This window comes from Macrotis lagotis, chromosome 3, assembly GCF_037893015.1.
Source record: "Macrotis lagotis isolate mMagLag1 chromosome 3, bilby.v1.9.chrom.fasta, whole genome shotgun sequence".
Lineage (NCBI taxonomy): Eukaryota > Metazoa > Chordata > Mammalia > Peramelemorphia > Peramelidae > Macrotis > Macrotis lagotis.
In genome coordinates this window covers 134,483,101-134,500,979 of record NC_133660.1, presented here as the reverse complement: position 1 = coordinate 134,500,979, position 17,879 = coordinate 134,483,101, and the positions used below count along the sequence as shown (strand labels likewise).

Genomic DNA, 17,879 nt, shown 5'->3' with positions numbered 1-17,879 from the left:
CAATGCCCATCACACTAATGAGTCCCTGGAGTAAGCCTGTCTATACCTTCTTCTCAGTCAAACACAGCCAAGCCCACTTAAACAGGCAATGACCTTTTGAATGAAATTCTCAGATTTGTCTCAGGAGACAAAAAAATGTTGTTGTTTTTTTTCTACAGAGTAAGTATATATATATATATATATATATATATATATATATATATATATGAATGAATGTCATATAAAACTCATTTATGCTCCAAAGACCACTTGGAAGATTGAATAAAGTCTAACATATGGAACATGCTCATAACATTCAATTCTTTCTCAATACCCTAAAGTCAATTTTCAACAGGATTACATAATCTTTGTCTCTCTTCCCCTAAAATACAAGACACTGATCCTAAGGGCAGTGGCAGATCAATAGTGATTCCTGAATGACTGAATTTTTTGCATCAATTCCAGTGGGACATAAATATGATGCCCTAACTTAATCTCTCCTACTTATTAAATACTGCTTATATATTTGACTCTCTTTTTTAGCTTTTGATGATCCTCCTTTAATTTTTATTTTTCTGATAATTTAGTTCTTTTCTCTCAAACTTAAAATTAAACATTAAATAATCTCCAAAACATTGAGTGATTTATTCAGATATCCCCATAGAGAAGTAATCCTCTGTATGTCAAATAATGCTTCCACATACCCATAATTATAAAAAATATATATACATAATAAACTCTTTCACTGGCTTGGTTTCTAAATTTTTATAGTTCTTGCATCCACAGACTTTAAAGTATTTTCCAATTCAAAAATCTAGAATCCTATGGTAACTCTTCTAATGTAGATCATCGAATCAACTTTTAGGTAGTGTCAGAGAATGTCCTGGGAAACTGAGAGGTCAAGTTATATTGCCACGATGACAAAAGAATAATGTGTTACAGATAGATGAATCAACATCTTCCTGAATTAAAGGCCAAATATCTATTAACTGTACACACTGCCTCTAAAATTACATTTGTTTCAGCATATAATGTAGTTGGTCACTTTTAGATCCCTTGAGTCACCATAGTTCTGATTTCTGGATGAATTCTCATTTCCTGACAAATGTCCAAGAGATAAGTGATAAAACTTCTCCAAATAGGGCATCTTAGACTTATTGGATTACTTCACAGGAGGATATTCCCAGAGTTAGATGACTTTAGTATTGATTTTTAAAAAAAACTAATTTCAATTTATAGCTTTCATTTTTATTTCTGTCTTCTCAAGCAAATTTATTCCCTTGCATGAGAGGCTAACCATCTTGCTGATTCCAAAATCTGATTCATGTATTCAAAGAATTAGATGGTGAAAGTCTGCTGTTTTTTTTAAGTGAACTACCAAAAGAGAATATAAAAAAAAGGGCAGCTGTTAGCTGTGGAGTTTGTAAGATTTTTATTTTCTAAGACTTATATGAATAATAAACTATAAGACCTTTGATTTCATGAATGATGACATTTTATTCAGAAGTACACAGAGCACCAATTCACAGTGGTCCCATGCAGAGATCAAGGCCTTGCCTATGTAGTGAGGGCTAATTGGAACTAGGACCATGCTATTGATAAAATCCAATTCACACGGGTTTCTGTTAATGGCCCCTGCCATGAATTGATTTGCCCAAACATTTTGATCTTATCTCATTGATGTTTGGTCACAAAGATATATGCCAAGTATAGAAGGCTATTTAAAGGGAAAAAATAAAATTTTATGACTTTATATAAAAAAAAAATAAGAAAATGGAAACAAGTTAAACAGCACTGACAGAACTATTTGGTCTTATTACTCCTTGTAGACAGAAAGGATCTGGGTAAGGACAAAGACCAAAAGTCAGAGAAGTTCATTCTAAAGGAGTGCTAGGTGTTAAGAACTGTCAGTAAGAGTTGAGAGATGGCCGGTAAAAAAAAAAAGTATATTGCTTGGATATCAAGAGAAAAAGAAAACATTCAAAAATAAAAAAAGGAAGAAAACTTAAAAAAACAAAACAATTTTTCTAGGGAATTCAAATGAGGAAATTCTATGAGGACTGTATTATTATATTAGAGTCAGAAATCACAGACACAAATCCTGGTTTTGCAACTTTCTATTTGATTTTTAGATGTTACTCAATTTTCTCTTGAAATTCAATGTCCTTAACTGCCAAATGAGTTAGAATAAATGTTGTCAAGGACCCCCAGACAAAAATCAATGACTTACAATATAAAATGTAGATAAGATAGTTAACACATATGCAAATTTTTGTTTTTACAAATATTTTATAAGTAGTTTTCATATACATATTTCATATATGTTAAATAAATACATATATACATGAATGTTCACTCCTAGAGAAATTTGAAAATATGGTAAGATGATAACTTTCAATACTAGTTAAACAATTCTTCCCTTGAGCTATTTGTATATTGGTTTTGAGAAGACAATCCAGTGGTAGTCATGGAATAAAAATTTCTATTTTCTGATTTTCTGTGTCTATGTCTGTGTGTGTATGTGTGTGTGTGTGTGTGTGTGTGTGTGTGTGTGTGTGTGTGTGGTATTTTTCCTATAGGAATTTTGTAATTATACATAAAGTATGAATGGAGAAACAGTGTGACACAATGAAAAGATTACATTATTTAGAGTCAGAAGACACGAATTTGAATCATACTTCTGTCATGTTCTTCCCACGTGACCTTGGGCAAAAAACTTAAAATCTTTAATTCTCAGCTTCCACATCTGTAAAATAAGAGACTTGGATTTATGACTAAAGGACTAAGGTTCTTTCAAGCTTTAACTTTTTAACCTGAAATATTATGTATACAGTCCAACCAGAGTAAAATGGAGATGCAAGTTTGTATCTCCTTACTGCCTCCTAGTCTCACATCTAATCCAGTCCTAGCTACAACCACAAAATTAGATAACAGTAGAAAGAATGCCTGTGCAGTATTTTTTTTAATGGCTCATGACAGTCAAGTCTCATTAATTTGCATCTTATTGTGATTAATCCACCTATGACTTGAATAATAAAACCAAGGTATTCATAAGTGATTGAACTAAATATAATATTATTTAAATCCTATATATTACTTTGTGAAAATGTTTTAATTATTTGAGGTTAAAAATAACAAAGTCTGGTAACCCAAAATTAATAAAAAAATAAATTTGCCATGAAAAGAATTTATTTGTAAGAATCATCTGCTATGTAGTATGAAAATAATAACCTTCAAATGACATGGTGTTTTATTTGGCTGTATGACTCTTTTTTGTTTGTTTTTTTAGTTTTTGCAAGGCAATGGGGTTAAGTGGCTTGCCCAAGGCCACACAGCTAGGTAATTATTAAGTGTCTAAAACCGGATTTGAACTCAGGTAATCCTGGCTCCAGGGTCCGTGCTCTATCCACTGCACCACCTACCCACCCCCAATGTATGATTCTTTTTAAAGCAAATACTTAGGTTCAAGGATTTAAAGGAAAATGGAAATTACCATAAGGCATACCAAACAGACAAAAATAAAGTGTACACATGTATAAAAACATATATCATGGTAATGCAGAAAGAGATTTGGTGACATGCGCAAGGCTATGGATATTTAAGGGAAGAAGACAAACTGAGGCAAAAATCTTGATAGGAGAACACAGAGTAGGTCCTGAGAAGGCAAATTTTATATCTTTAAGATAACCTTTATTGAGGGTAAGTAATTGATGCCAAGTATAGAAGAGGACATTTCTAAACAAACTCAAATACTGTGAGAAAACTCCAGAGTCACTTATTAAAGTTAGACTTGGGTAGAAACTCAGTGAAGGACTTTGCCCCTGGCAAGGATTCAGTAAATCCCTATACCCCCACCCGCCCAACCAGGGACAAGACAAACCTCCTATCAATAAGATAATAAATCCCTCCTATTCTGAAAAGATTGTCTCATTATTACATATCTCATCTGCAAGATTATCTCATCTTCCTACAACTTTGCCCTCTATAAAAGTTTACCTTTTCCTTATTTGTTTTGCTGTCTCCCTTTTGGAGACCAGTCAGCTCCAGGGGAATGTGATCCCCCCCCCAAAAAATAAATGACTTCCTTTGAATTAGAGAAAGTTGGAGGCTAAATTCTTTCAAGAAATGATCTAGGTGGAATCAGCTAGGTGGTATAGTTGATAGAGAACCAGCCTTGAATTCAGGAGGACCTGAGTTCAAATCCACTTCAGATCCTTAATACTTACTTAACTCTGTGACTTTAAGAAATGACCTATATCTTGAACCTCAGCATTTTTGGTACTCTGTACAGGAATATCTCGAGCTCTTACTCTCTGCAACACAGGATAGGTGTTTAGCACCCTAGCAGCTGGTCATATAGGGTATGGGTAATTTTTTGAGTCTTTCTGCAACCGTAAAGTCTCTGCACCTGGCAGATCCTTTCTAGGCAGGGAACATCCTGCTTGAGAACCCTGTATTTTTTCAAATGCAGCATCTGAAAGCAGATAGCTAGTAAAGAGAAGTTGAGCTATTCTGGGCTTACAGCACAATTAGACCCCTTATAATACAAGAACTCACCATTAGACTCTCTTGAAAAATTGAGACAAATTTGGCCACCAAGACCTTAAAAAGGAGACATTGTTTCCTCTGTATGCAAATGTGTAAGTATGAAATAGAAATACAAAATTTTATGGTTATTGCTGTTGATATCTTTATTTCTGTCTGTCTTTTCCCAGTGAGCACTTTTAGCTGAGTGATCTTGAAACTGCATGTATTTATGTGACTGATGAGCAGCATTGCTAAATTGTTTGTCTGTCTTGAGTTCTTATATCTACAAGACTATGTCTCTCTGTATCTTGCTAGTTAATTTATCTGAATCTTCAGAAATGTCCTACCCTTTATCATGAAAAGTCATACTTATTTTAGAAAGTAATTTGAAAATGTTTTGTTCCAACTTTTGTGAATAATATACCAGAACTTGATTATAACTCGAATAGACCAAGTTTTGTAAGTTGTTTAAAGTTATTGCAAGGGTTAAAAATATTTTCAAAGGATATTTAGTACCTTAATCTTTTAAGGAATACCTGAATTGCAACAAATTAAGAAAAAAATTATAGTGAGCTGAGTCAATTAGTTAGTTAAAGATTCTGTGTAATACTATTTGGATACAGGTATAATGGAATTTATTCTGGTCTAATTTTAAGTTAAATTTATTATTATTATCATTATTATTCCCAGTTACCTCAGTTTATATGTGCATAAGGATGATGCCTAATATTTGAAAATTTATTTTAGTAGACTGTTTTAATTATAAATTACCCTTTTATTCTTTTGGGTTATGGATTTATTTGTTAAAAGGTTGGAATAGGAATAATCAGTCAAAAAATTAGCATCTGAGTTAGGGTGCCATTATTTTTAAGATTTCAGGGTATAGTCCAATGCTAGAATAGTTAAAAGTCAGAAATGGCAGAAGAAAAAAATGGTGTTTTTAGAAATCAGTAAATTGCAAATCAATGATTTATAGCCATTTCAGTCCAATAAACTTTAAGCTAACCTAAAAATAACAGGTATGAATTTAAATTGATTATGAAATTTTTATGTATTTCCTAGTATATGTAGCTTGAGATGCCTGGAAGGATGGGATTTGGAAACTTCAAACAGAGAGCAAGCTTCTTACCTGGAAAGTCTCAAAGACAGGTAAAGGAGGCAGAGGACTAAGGATTGATATATTTCTTTAAGGATATAGAGGAAAAGTTTATACAGATCCAGAAATTGTCACCACATATCTTAAGCAATAGAAATACATGATTTCATGGATAATAATCTTTTTTTTTAATTTCAAAGTATGAAGAGTACTAGGTCTTAAAATTTAAAATGTTGCCATGGGGGCAGCTAGGTGGCGCAGTGGATAGAGCACCAGCCCTGGAGCCAGGAGTACCTGAGTTCTGTCAGCCTCAGATATTTAATGATTGCCTGGCTGTGTGGCCTTAGGAAAGCCACTCAAGCCCATTTGCCTTGCAAAAAACCTAAAAAAAAACATGTTGTCATGAACTTTATGTCTATTTACCTCAGTTTACTATTATGTAAGAAGAAAATAATGGCACCCACGTCTCAGAATTGTTGTGAGGATCTCATCCCTTATGGTTGGCAAAAGGCAAATTTTATATGAATGCTAACTCTTTTATTACTATTCCTTTAATTAGATGTAATTGCTTCATAGCAGTCCATGGTTTTTATTATTATACCCAATGTCTTGAGACAGTTTTCTGGGTAAGGTAATCTAGAAGTGCATTTAACTGAATTGAGGTCACCTGATTTGATAGTTAATGGGCTTTGTTTAAAAAAGAAAGGTAAAAAAATAATAAAAGTCTTTGCATGATTTGTAAAAAGCTTCTAAATTTCCATCCAACTAATTATATTGCCATTATAATTATATTGATATTGATAATAATTATGTCCAACCTACTGTGATTAACGAGACCCTGTGTATTCTTTTGGGAGTTTCATTCTTAGATTTGATATGCTTTTTAACTACCCTTAAATGGGTGCTTTCAGAGAAACAGCAGCAGGCAGCAGCTCAGAAGCAACATCTGAGATCTAAAGCTAGTGAATATCTGTCTACGGAAACAAATGGGAAGCTTACCTTGGGAAATATTGACATTCTCAAGCAATAAATCTATCAACTCATCCATATGCTAAATTTGTAGTGTTATAGACTTGAGGACTGGTTTTGATATTTTTTCTAACCATGTCCCTACTTATAATTCTCATGGTAAAATTTTTATTATCAGGATAGAAAAAGTAGAAATCTGTCATCATAATACTGGATCTATTAAGTATTATGGTAATAGAAAAGCATCTAAATATCTGTATTAAACTGCAAGTAGGAATTATCTTGTTATTTTGGTCATAATTTGTTGCCATTCCATGGTCTAAGCAAAGAGTTAAATTAATGCTTGAACTTATCACATGTATAAGATTCAGTTCTGGAAGATTTGTTTCATAAGGTTAAAGTTAAGAACTTCTCTTGTGGGCAGCTAGGTGGTGCAGTGCATAGAGCACCGGCCCTGGAGTCAGGAATACCTGAGTTCAAATCTGATCTCAGATACTTAATAATGTGGCCTTGGGCAAGCCACTTAACCCCATTTACCTTGCAAAAGCCTAAAAAAAAAATCCAACAACAACAAAACTTCTCTTATTCTGCTTATGTTCTAAAATATAAGATTTTAGTATAGAAATGTTACATTAGTGAAAAGTAATGTCATGAGTCCTGTATCACTCCAATTTGTAAATCTGATTTTTAGTCATTTAAACTGGAATTAGAATATGTGTAGAGATATATGAAAAATGCTTAAAGTTATCAAAGTTCAAAGAACAGTAGTCTACATTTGTCTTTTCGAGAATTAAATAGATAATGTTTCATAAAATAGCTGTATGAAATTTGGAATTAGTGTATTTACATATAACAATTCTTTATTTTTTAAATACCTCAAAGCAAAATCATTTCTGAAAAACTGCTGATAATTTTTGATCTTTCTGTGAATATCTTGCTGTTACCAATGAGAGATTATACTCATCATATAGGATAGCTGATCCTTGTGAACTGAATTCATCTGAAACTTTGATTATTGGACATTGCTAATTAATTATTAGATGCTAACTGATATTATTCTGACTGATTCCAGATATTATTATCAAAAGAATGCTGTTAGGTCAACAGTCTATGATGCCAGCAACCTTATAGGGTTTTACATGCATAGTCTGCAGGTGGTATTCTCCTGGGAAAGACTATTGTTATTGCTGAGATAAGTTTCTGCTGACTTAATTTCCCCGGGATGGGCACATACAGTGTCTGACTTTAAATCTGGCTCAATGCAACTGGTCATTTAAATGACTTTTGACTAGAATTGACATAAATAAATAGGAGAATATTTCCTTTTGTATCTCTGATCTTTATTGCAAATTTCTATAATCGGGTCAGAGGATCAATAGAGACACATTATTAAATCCTTATCTTATAGTTTTAATACAGAAGCAATTTGAATTACTATAAGATGAATTACTATAATAAGATGAATTACTATAATAAGTTCAAATACTATAATATTTGAACCATTTAGTCTATACCACTCTAAATTCTAACTGTTTAAATTTAGTTTTGACATTCATTACATTTTCTAGTGTTGATCAAGATCCTTTAATTTCTCAGAATGTCATGGGGATATTTAGACAAATTATAACAGATTTGTGATGACAGGATATCATTCTTTAACTTAAAAGTTTCGGTTCTTTTTTAAGAAAAGAAATATTTACAAAGTTAGTTACAGGAGAAGGATGACCTATAGTCTATCTTGAAAATGTCTTAAGAGAACCATTTTCAACTAGGGTTTTTATTCATTTAAAACATGGCCAAAAGTTAAAAATGTTTTTTAAAATGTAATTAACTCACTTGATAAGCACTATTCTAAAATTGATTATTCAAGGTATATATAGCGAATGTGCTACTATCCCTGAATCTTTTTGCTACAATTGAAGTTAATCTGGCAATTTTGAAAGAATTCATTTTGTATTGGAATCCATATCCTTATAAAACTATTCTATTATTAATTTCTTAGTGGAATATCAACCTCCAAAGGGAGAAATGAATAGTACCAAGTATATAAAAATGTGTTTGAGTTTTCTGTGTACTGGCATGACAATTAGTCAATTGGTTATTTGTAAGGGAAAAAATTGCATTGATGTTCTTTTAACTGAGAAGAAAATCTCTATAGGTGATTTCATCTGAAGAACTGGTCCCAGAAGCAGACTTCATAAGATATTTTCAGTGGAAGAGAATTGAATTTGTTTTACTATCACCACCCTTCCCTTGTCACCTTTTATTTGTAAAATCCATCCTTGATTTTGTCAATGTATCATCCATCTTTCTCTTTTTCATATTTGACCCATGTACCCTGAATCTGCTCACTAGGATTATATTCTCTGAACTAGAGTCTATAAACTCCAGGTGATAATCCAGGATGTCTACACCCCTATAGGAACATCCCTGTATCCCCTGGATTCCCCATACACTCTATTTAAATAATCTCCCTCCCCAAGAACATAAGGTTCCAGTGAGTCAGGCACATCTCTGTGACCCTTGTCAGCCTGAAGCAGTTAATGAATATGGAAACTTCATCCATGTTCTTCATATGAATTTTGTTTCCTATTCCTTGTGGGGGGGGATGATGAGGTCATTGAACCTCATGCAAAACCTTGCCTATTCCCTCTCTGCCCTTACCCCCCAAACCTCCCACCCGCTATCCCCATGTACAAGACAAAACCACCCCATCAACAAGGCAGCAAATTCCTATCCTAGCCTGAAAATATTAAACCTCTTAGATACATCACTCATAAACATGTACATGATTGCCTCATCTTCCTATATCTTTGCCCCCTAAAAATGTTCATCCTCTCCACAGTTAGGTTGCTGACTTCCTTTGGGAGAATAACCTCCTTTTGGGAAGCATAATCCTCCAAATAAATGCTTTCCCTTGATTTAGAGACAATCTGGATCTGAGTCCCTTTGAGAGGGGATCCTGAACCTCAACAATACTACTTTTGCTATTAGAAATGACAAACAGAATGGTTTCAGAAAAAGCTGGAAAGATTTATATGAACTGATGGTGACATGAGCAGAACAATTAGAACATTGTACATAACAACAGGAACATTGTAAGGTTGATCAATTATAAAAGGTTTGTTATTTCAGTCAAGAAAATAGTTTAAGATAATTCCAAATTCCATGAAGAAAAATACTATCCACCTTCAAAAAAGAGGATAAACCCTGTGTGTAGTTTGAAGCATATAGTTGTACATATGTGTATGTATGTATGTATGAATATATATATATACATTTAAACATGTACAACTCTATACTTCAAAGTACACAGTTTATATATATATATATACATATATAAATATATAAATATACATACATACATACATACATATTCCAGTTTTCATCTGTTTCCTTTGTTTTCTTTTGCAGCATGGCTAATAGGAAATATTTTATACACAGCTTCACATGTTTAATAGATATCATAGTTTGACTTTTCAAGTGATAGGTAAGGTCTCCGAGGAAAGGAGAAAATGAGAAAATTTAGAACTCAAATTTTTTAATAAATGTTCATTTCTAATAATTAAAAATATTTAACAAAATAAAAATATATTTTGAAAAATGTTTAATTTCTCTTAATTAGAATTATAGAGTTATCAGGTCCATTATTACATTTTAGTAGACACAGAAAAAATAAGTACTTATTCTTCAAGATATGATTTACCACTTGAGATCCCAAGTCCTTTGTCACATAATGAAATTTGAGATTTACTGAATTTCATTCTAATGCTAACCCACAGATTAACTTTTCCATATTCAGTAAAATTGATACTTAGATGACTTTTTTTACTTAAAAATCTTACCAAATTGGTAAAACCTGCCCTTGTTTGTATTTCTTTGACATAGACTTCAATCACCAAGAAAAACCTGGGAAACACCTCAAAATGATGCATCAGAAAAGAACTTTAATGGGAATTTTATTTAATAAATGAATTAAATGACATTAATTATCTTATTTATTTCTCTTAAACTTTATTCGACAAGGCCACTTATTAATAAATGAAAGAAAACAATTGCCTTAAGAGGCTCCTTCTCATACTTGAACTAAAATACTCATTCAAAACAAACGGAATAGCTTGTAATTGCTTTAGTGAACAAACAAGGGGGAAAACTTAATATTCATTGCAAAGTCATAATACTACTGAGAGAAAAGAGCTTGAAGATTAGCAACAATCAGCAGTAGAAAGTCATACATTGAATAATTGGTCTATGTATTTGTATCTAGAAATATACCTTTGCATCATTTCTATATTTAACAAGGCTATTATTATATTTATTATTAGGGGTATTCTTTGAAAAGATCTCTAGAGGTAGCTGGGTAAAATAAGAATTCTAGTTAATGTGGAAACTGGTGAAAATAGTGGTAGTGAGAATGCAAATTAACTTATTTATTACAACCTATTACTCATAATAAAAGAAGAATTTGAAGTCTCTTAATAGTAAAATGATTTCATTTTGGGGGAGTGAATAAAGAGTTTTGGTGAATAAAGAGTTTTAGACTTGTTTCTTCAACCCTATAGGGAGCTCTCAATAAGGAATAGTCTTCCTTCACGTGTGTGTGTGTGTGTGTGTGTGTGTGTGTGTTGTGTGTGTGTGTGTGTGTATCAACTGAAACATTTAGTCCTAGAAAGTTTCTTAGCAAAATGAGAGGTTAAACATTTTTCACCTGATTTATATGATATTGTGTCTGAAGTCAATATCTGAAGCCAGAGTTGCCCATCATTCATTGGGCTATTCTGTCTTTCTTAGTTTGGCATGATGTAAAATGTAAAAAAAAGGATATTATATAGTGAGAGGCTGTTTTACTGAAATAGTAGGATGAACCAATCAGCAAGCAGTTATAAAGTATTTGCTATGTTTCAGATATTGTTGAGAACTGGGTATTCAAAGAAAGGCATGGGTATTCCTGCCCTCAAGAAACACACAATCTGATAGGGGAAGACAACATATAAAAAGAAACTGAAAGAGAATGGGAGGGAGGACCTTGGTCTGGGATCAAGAGGGAGTCCTATAGCAAAGACAGAAAATTATCTGAGTAAGGTGTGAGCAATTTAGAAAATCACTAGACTTTTTTGGGGGGTGGGGTGACATGATCAGACCCATGATCTTTGGCATTTAAGCAGAGTATGGAGTGGAGAGAGACTTGTGACAAGAAAACCAATTTAGAAAGGTATTACAATAGTCTGGATAAGATGATATGAGTGATTCTACTCATAGCTAGGTGAGTAAAAAGAAGAATTAAATGCATGAAATATATTGTTAATACTAAAAATTTGACAACAGATTGGATATATAGAGTTAGTGAGAGTAAGGATTCAGGGAGTAGGGTTAAATAGGAGGATTCTGGTACCCTTTACAGGAAGTTGAGAAAGGGGAAGGGAAGTTAAAGGAAAGGATGGTGAGTCCTAGATGGTTATAGTTCAAAGTACAGTCTGAGATGTCCTATTTACTCTGACTCCAATTGTTTTTTGTTCTTCACTTTTTAAAATATATTTTTCAAGGCAATGGGGTTAAGTGGCTTGCCCAAGGCCACATGATTAGGTAATTATTAAGTGTCTGAGGTTGGATTTGAACCCAGCTATTTCTGACTCCAAGGTCAGTGCTCTATCCACTGTGCCACCTAGCCACCCCTGTTCTTCATTTTTGAAGTGGATCAATGACATTATGTCTTCAGTCTTGGGTGGATTGGATTTTAGTGAAGCAGAGTTGTACAAAGTTGTCAGTCTTACTCCCTCTTCCAGTTGCAAGACAAGATGATTGATGCTTGTCCAGTTTGTAGTGGATGACTTTGGAGTCTCTAGTGTCTGACTAAGATCTAAGCAAGTCACTGAGTCTGCTTCAGCTGACCTCATGGCCATTGAAACAAATAGTTCTCATCATTTGACTAGGGAAGTTTTCACGTGCTTGGGATAGACATCTCCCTAACTCACTGATAGGTCTATGGCCCATTTGTTACCCTCAACTTGGATTAATCTATCTGCAGACACTGTTTATAGGATGTGCCCACTGCTCATGCTACAGCTTCTTGGAGCCACAGATGAGAATTGAGTGTCAGATGAATACTAAATGTAGATGAGCAGGTCTGAAAAGGACTCAACAAGTCCTCACACCAGAGGTGATAGGCTTCCTTGAACACTCATACACCATACTCCTAGAGTTGGCTCATTTAATCTTTTATATGAGGTGTGTTCTCATCCCCCAGCTGCTAATTTCTTCCCTCTCAAACTATCTTGCATTCAACTACTTTGTATTTATGCTGCATACGTTTTTATATGTACTTGTTTCCTTCATTAAAATGTAGGTTCTTTCTAAATAGATACTATTATACTCTAGAACCTAGAATGATGTCTGGCACAATGAACATCCTTTATAAATGCCAAATGATTAATTTATTGAGAGAACCCTATCAGTAGGAAGTCTGTCAGCAATATTATGATTTTTTTATGTCTCTGATTCATATTCCCAAGGATTTTCACCTTTGACCATCCCAGGAAGATTCCTTATGCAGGACTACAGAATAAATAGGCAGGTTTTGCTTTTGAAGTAAAATTGGATAGTAGATAGAGAGTTGGAATCAGGAAGACAGAAATTCCAATCCTGCTACTTTCCTCTTAACAGTTATACAAACCATTTGTAATTACCTCAACATCTCTGGACCTCAGTCATCCCTTACTATTATGTATGCTAAGAAACACTGTCACTTAGTAACCCAACTACCCTTTCTCTTTCAAAATTCACTAACCTATTGAGGTCACTCTTCATCCTCCCCAATAAGCTCAAAAGCTAGTCTGCGTCTCCAGAATCTACTTCTCCAATCCTGGCTCTTAAACCTGCTCATCTCTCTGTCTTCCTCAACACGAAGTGACTGAATTGACAATTGCGTTTAGGTGCCAAAAATAAAGTGGTTGTTGACTTTGACAGGGTCTCATAAATCCCTAAGTAAAGAATGTATCTTCAGGATGATTCCTGGTGCTAGCATCTTCAGTACTATTATTGAATGAGAACAGTACTATCAGATTAAAACAATCATTTTTTTTCCAGTTTTAGGAAACCCTTATTAGTGGTTTCTTTTTAGATTTTTTCTTTTGTCATCATTTTTAAAAGTGCTTATGCTGCAATTCTGTTTAATTTTATTATTTCTACAGCAAATATTTCTATAACTAGCTATCAATATATATAGATGTTTGGCTTTTTAATCTAGATTTGTCCAGGGGACTAAAAGATTGTAACTTGCCCACGTTTATATGGCTAGCATGTGTCAGAATGACTTCATTCTGGTCTTCTTGACTCTAAGGTCAGTCCTCTAACCATTATTCTACACTGCCTCTCTTCAATCCTATCATAAGTGTCATAGATAAGAGAAAACTAGCACCATATTTGAGAGAAGGCTAAATATGCTAATAACCATCCCCTTCTTGATTCAACCTTTGTTTAATTATCTTGGAGATCTATGACCTCAAGGTTGTTGGTATTCTCCTTTATGAAGAGAGAAGAATCCATCCTATTCCACAGGTAGTGCATGCTGTGTGTCTTCTCCCTCTGGTTCCTACTGGCATTCTAAGTATGCTGATGGATTAAGGTGGACAACACCCAAACAAATGTGTGTTTCAAAAGTGGAAATGTTTAGAATCAAACTTTGCATTCCATTTCATAATTTTTATTCTGAAGAAACTTTGAAGTACTGTTTGTAAACCTACTTTTTAAATCTAAATTTGTTTTCTAAAATGCATTTTGTTTCATAAAGGATTCTCATCAGAACCTTCCCTAATCAGGTTTGTTACAAACAATTGTACTGTCTACAAAGTCTCTCAATATTTTCCACCATATTAAAAATTAACAAACTATTGAATTTGGATTTGGGCTTTTTTTATATATACTGCCTTAATTCTGGCAATACTTAAAGTATATATACCTCATCATCAAAGAAGTTAAAGAAAAACATGAAAATGAGAATGTGACCAGTAGTCTCTTTGAATACTTATCCTTAACTTCTGACAAAATAGAAATATTTCTATTTATTCACAGTGGTCCATATTTGATTTAATTTCCAACAGGTGGGACTCCCCACACCCAACTATTTCTGAACTACATATTTTTGATAAATGACTTCTGAGGCTTTTCTGATTGTTTTTCATTTATTTCTCTCTGTTACATTGCTACTTCAAAGCCTCCATTCCAAATACAAAAAAAAAAAAACATTGGAAAATAACCTCCCTGATTGAATCAAATTCAAAGAGACATGCAGTAATACAGTCACATTTGTTTAATACCTTCATCCCCATTCCTAATCTGTAAATTTAATTAAACTCCATGCTTTTCCTTCCAAGCATACATTTTAAATACAATCTTTCTGAATTTGAACCAAAACTCTCTGCCCCATAAAATGGTACTTAAAGAAACTGCAGGAATACTCAATGAGTTTGTGGTGGGAGGCAGAGAAGAGAAAAAGACTCAAATAGTGGTCATAGATTAGATTTCACAAGAATATTTGTTTGTTCCTTTTTGAGATTTGCTATGAATTAGTGGGACGTAGTACCCTTCCAGAATAAGAGTATTATTATTATTTACCAGAATGAGATTTGTTTTTAAATGCCAATGTACATTCCAGATTTTAGAACATAGTTCCCAAAGATCTGGCATAATTCAAATTGTGTGCTAAAGCAGAAAGAACACAGAAATGGAAGTTAACTCTCTGGATTAAAATCCTGTAACATTTTAAGACACTCAATTTAACTAAGATTTATTAAATGTGTCCTAAATTCAAGGCACTCTGTTTAAACACTGGAGATGTAAATGGCAAAAATTAGACAAACTGTGGCCTGAAGGAGCTCAAACTTTTCCCCTAAAGGTGGTGAGATACAATGCGAATGCAAGTAAATATAAAATGCATTGAAATGGACATAATGTGATTTAAAAAAAGAGCAATAATGTCTGTAGAGATCAGGAAAGGTCTTATAAAGGAAGAAGTCCTTAAGTTGCATTGTAGAAAACTAAAGATTCTAGAGGGTAGAGGTAAGGTGAGAGCTTATTCCAGATACAAAGGGGCACTTGGGCAAAAATTCAGAAATAGGTATGAAATATCACTTATGGGAAACAGCAAGTGAGCCTATTGGACTGGAATATGGTAATGGGAGTGATATGAAAAAGACTGGAATGATTGGTGGAATATGTCATTTAACTTTCCTCTTCCTCAGTTTCCTCCTCTGTAAAATGAAAGGCTTGGAGGGAGCTGACTTATGTTTCCTTTCATCTCTAAATCTGTGATTGTACAATGTATCAGATGGAACCATGGAGTGGTATGTATCTTCCTGAGACTCTCTAATGTTCTTTACTCTTTCTCTTGTAGGTCCCATAAGCATTTTTTTAGATTTTTAAAAGTATTTTTTTATTTAAGGCGATGAAGTTAAGTGACTCACCCAAGGTCACACAGCTAGGCAATTAATAAGTGTCTGAGACTGGATTTGAACTTGGGTCCTCCTGACTCCAGGGCTGGTGCTCTATTCACTGTGCCTCCTAGTTGCCCCATCCCATAAGCATTTAGTTTTTGAATTTTTATTTTTAAGGTTACATGAGAATGCATCTCTTTTACCTTATTAACACACAACGAGGCAATCTTGTAAATGTCAGTGTTCTACAGACAAGACAGTCTTAAAAATTCAAGAGTCATAGGACTCATCAAATTCATTAAGGTCATTATCTTGAATCAACTTGCAAGCTTTTTTGTTTTTCCTATAAATATAGAAATGGTTCATTTTTCAGCGAATTTCCTTCAGCTTTTCACCAGTCTTTCATGGAAATGATTGATTCTAGTCAACTCAGATACATGGAGCTTTAAGAATTCTAATTGTGGTCTTAGCTTATCTGTAAATGAAAGGATGTAATGAACTGATATCAATTATTGTAGAAGTTTTGACTGTAATTCAAGTTCATTATATACTCACAGTCAGAGTCTTATTAGTTTTTAGTTTGTTTATTTGTTTTTTGAGAAAATACAGTGACCTTTCACAGGTCCAATTACTGATCACTTTGACCAGTTCCATTTCCAATATAGGCCAATTTGTCTTTCCTTAGGAATGCTGTTAACTCCTCACTATCTTGGTGAATGACTAAATGTGGACATCCTATCAGTTTAAGCACTAGAAGCTCAGAAATCCTGAGCTTAAACAAACTCTTAGTTTGAGGAGGTGAGAAGATAGGAAGACACATTAATCATTCATATGTCCTAGGTATTTCTGTGCACTTCAAAATTATTATCTCAACTTGATCTTCACAGCAACCCTAAGAGGTAGGGGCTATTAATCATTCTTATCTTATAGTTGAGGAAACTGAAGGTTGAAGGACTTGCCCAGGTCACATTGCTAGTGTTTGAGGCCAGATTTGAACTTGTCTTTCTTATTTCAGATCCATTTACTCTAACAAAGGTGTCAGCTAGATATTTCAGTCTCCCCGGCAGTAGGGATTGCTAGTAATGTACCATTAGCTAAATTTTCAGTTTGTTTTAATATTATTTTATGTAGAGTGATTTTTCCATGTTAGGAGCTACTTATGCCTTTGAAATCACAAGTCTAGATAATTTTTAAAAATTACTCTCAGATATTGCTTTGTAAGTTGCTTTTGTCCTTCTCAGAGATTATTTTTAGTGTTGTTTCTTTGTTCTTCAGGTGATTTAAGATTTTTGTTTCTCACTGAATCACTGCATTTCCAAATTGAAAGGGATCTCAACATCCATCTATTTTGCAAAATATGCCTCAAAAAGAATCCACCTTGCAACTAAATTAATGGATGGTTCTGTGTTTGCTTAGAATTGCCAATGACCTCTAACCATTTTATCCTGGGCCAAATCAATTCTTTCAATTTCCTTACATTATGATTCAATGTGCCTCTTCGGAGCTTCTACTCTTAACTTCTGGTTTAGACCTTTGGAGTAAAGTGGAACAAACCTAATAGTCCCTTTTCTGCCTAATAATCATTCAGATGCTTACAGCCAGTTATCATATCTCCTCTGAGCTTTGTTTGTTTGTTGTTGTGGTGGTTTTTTTCTCTAGAGTATTTATCCACAGCTCCTCCTCATACCTCTAGGCCTTTCAATATGTAAGTTTATCTATTTTGAATATTCTTTAACTTATTGACTTCTTCCAAATATATACTGATCAGAACTAAGTACTTTTCTCTTTTATGGTGCAGTATCCTGTAATACTTCCTTATTTGGAATGGAGAGTAACACTGGGAACTATTGCCTTTTCAGTGTTGCTCCCTAACAGAGCAA

General features: G+C 33.6%; 1 long non-coding RNA gene across 2 annotated transcripts in view; it reads left to right on the top strand.

Moving 5' to 3' along the window:
- Positions 1-17,879, top strand: part of LOC141516248 (uncharacterized) — a 108,822-nt gene that overhangs the window by 75,963 nt on the left and 14,980 nt on the right. Inside the window, exon 3 of one of the 2 annotated variants that reach the window (XR_012476650.1) lies at positions 5,569-5,655. The exons of the other annotated variant lie outside the window; for it this stretch is intronic. This is a non-coding gene — a long non-coding RNA (uncharacterized LOC141516248). The remainder of the gene's footprint in view (positions 1-5,568; positions 5,656-17,879) is intronic. 2 annotated transcript variants of the gene reach the window in all.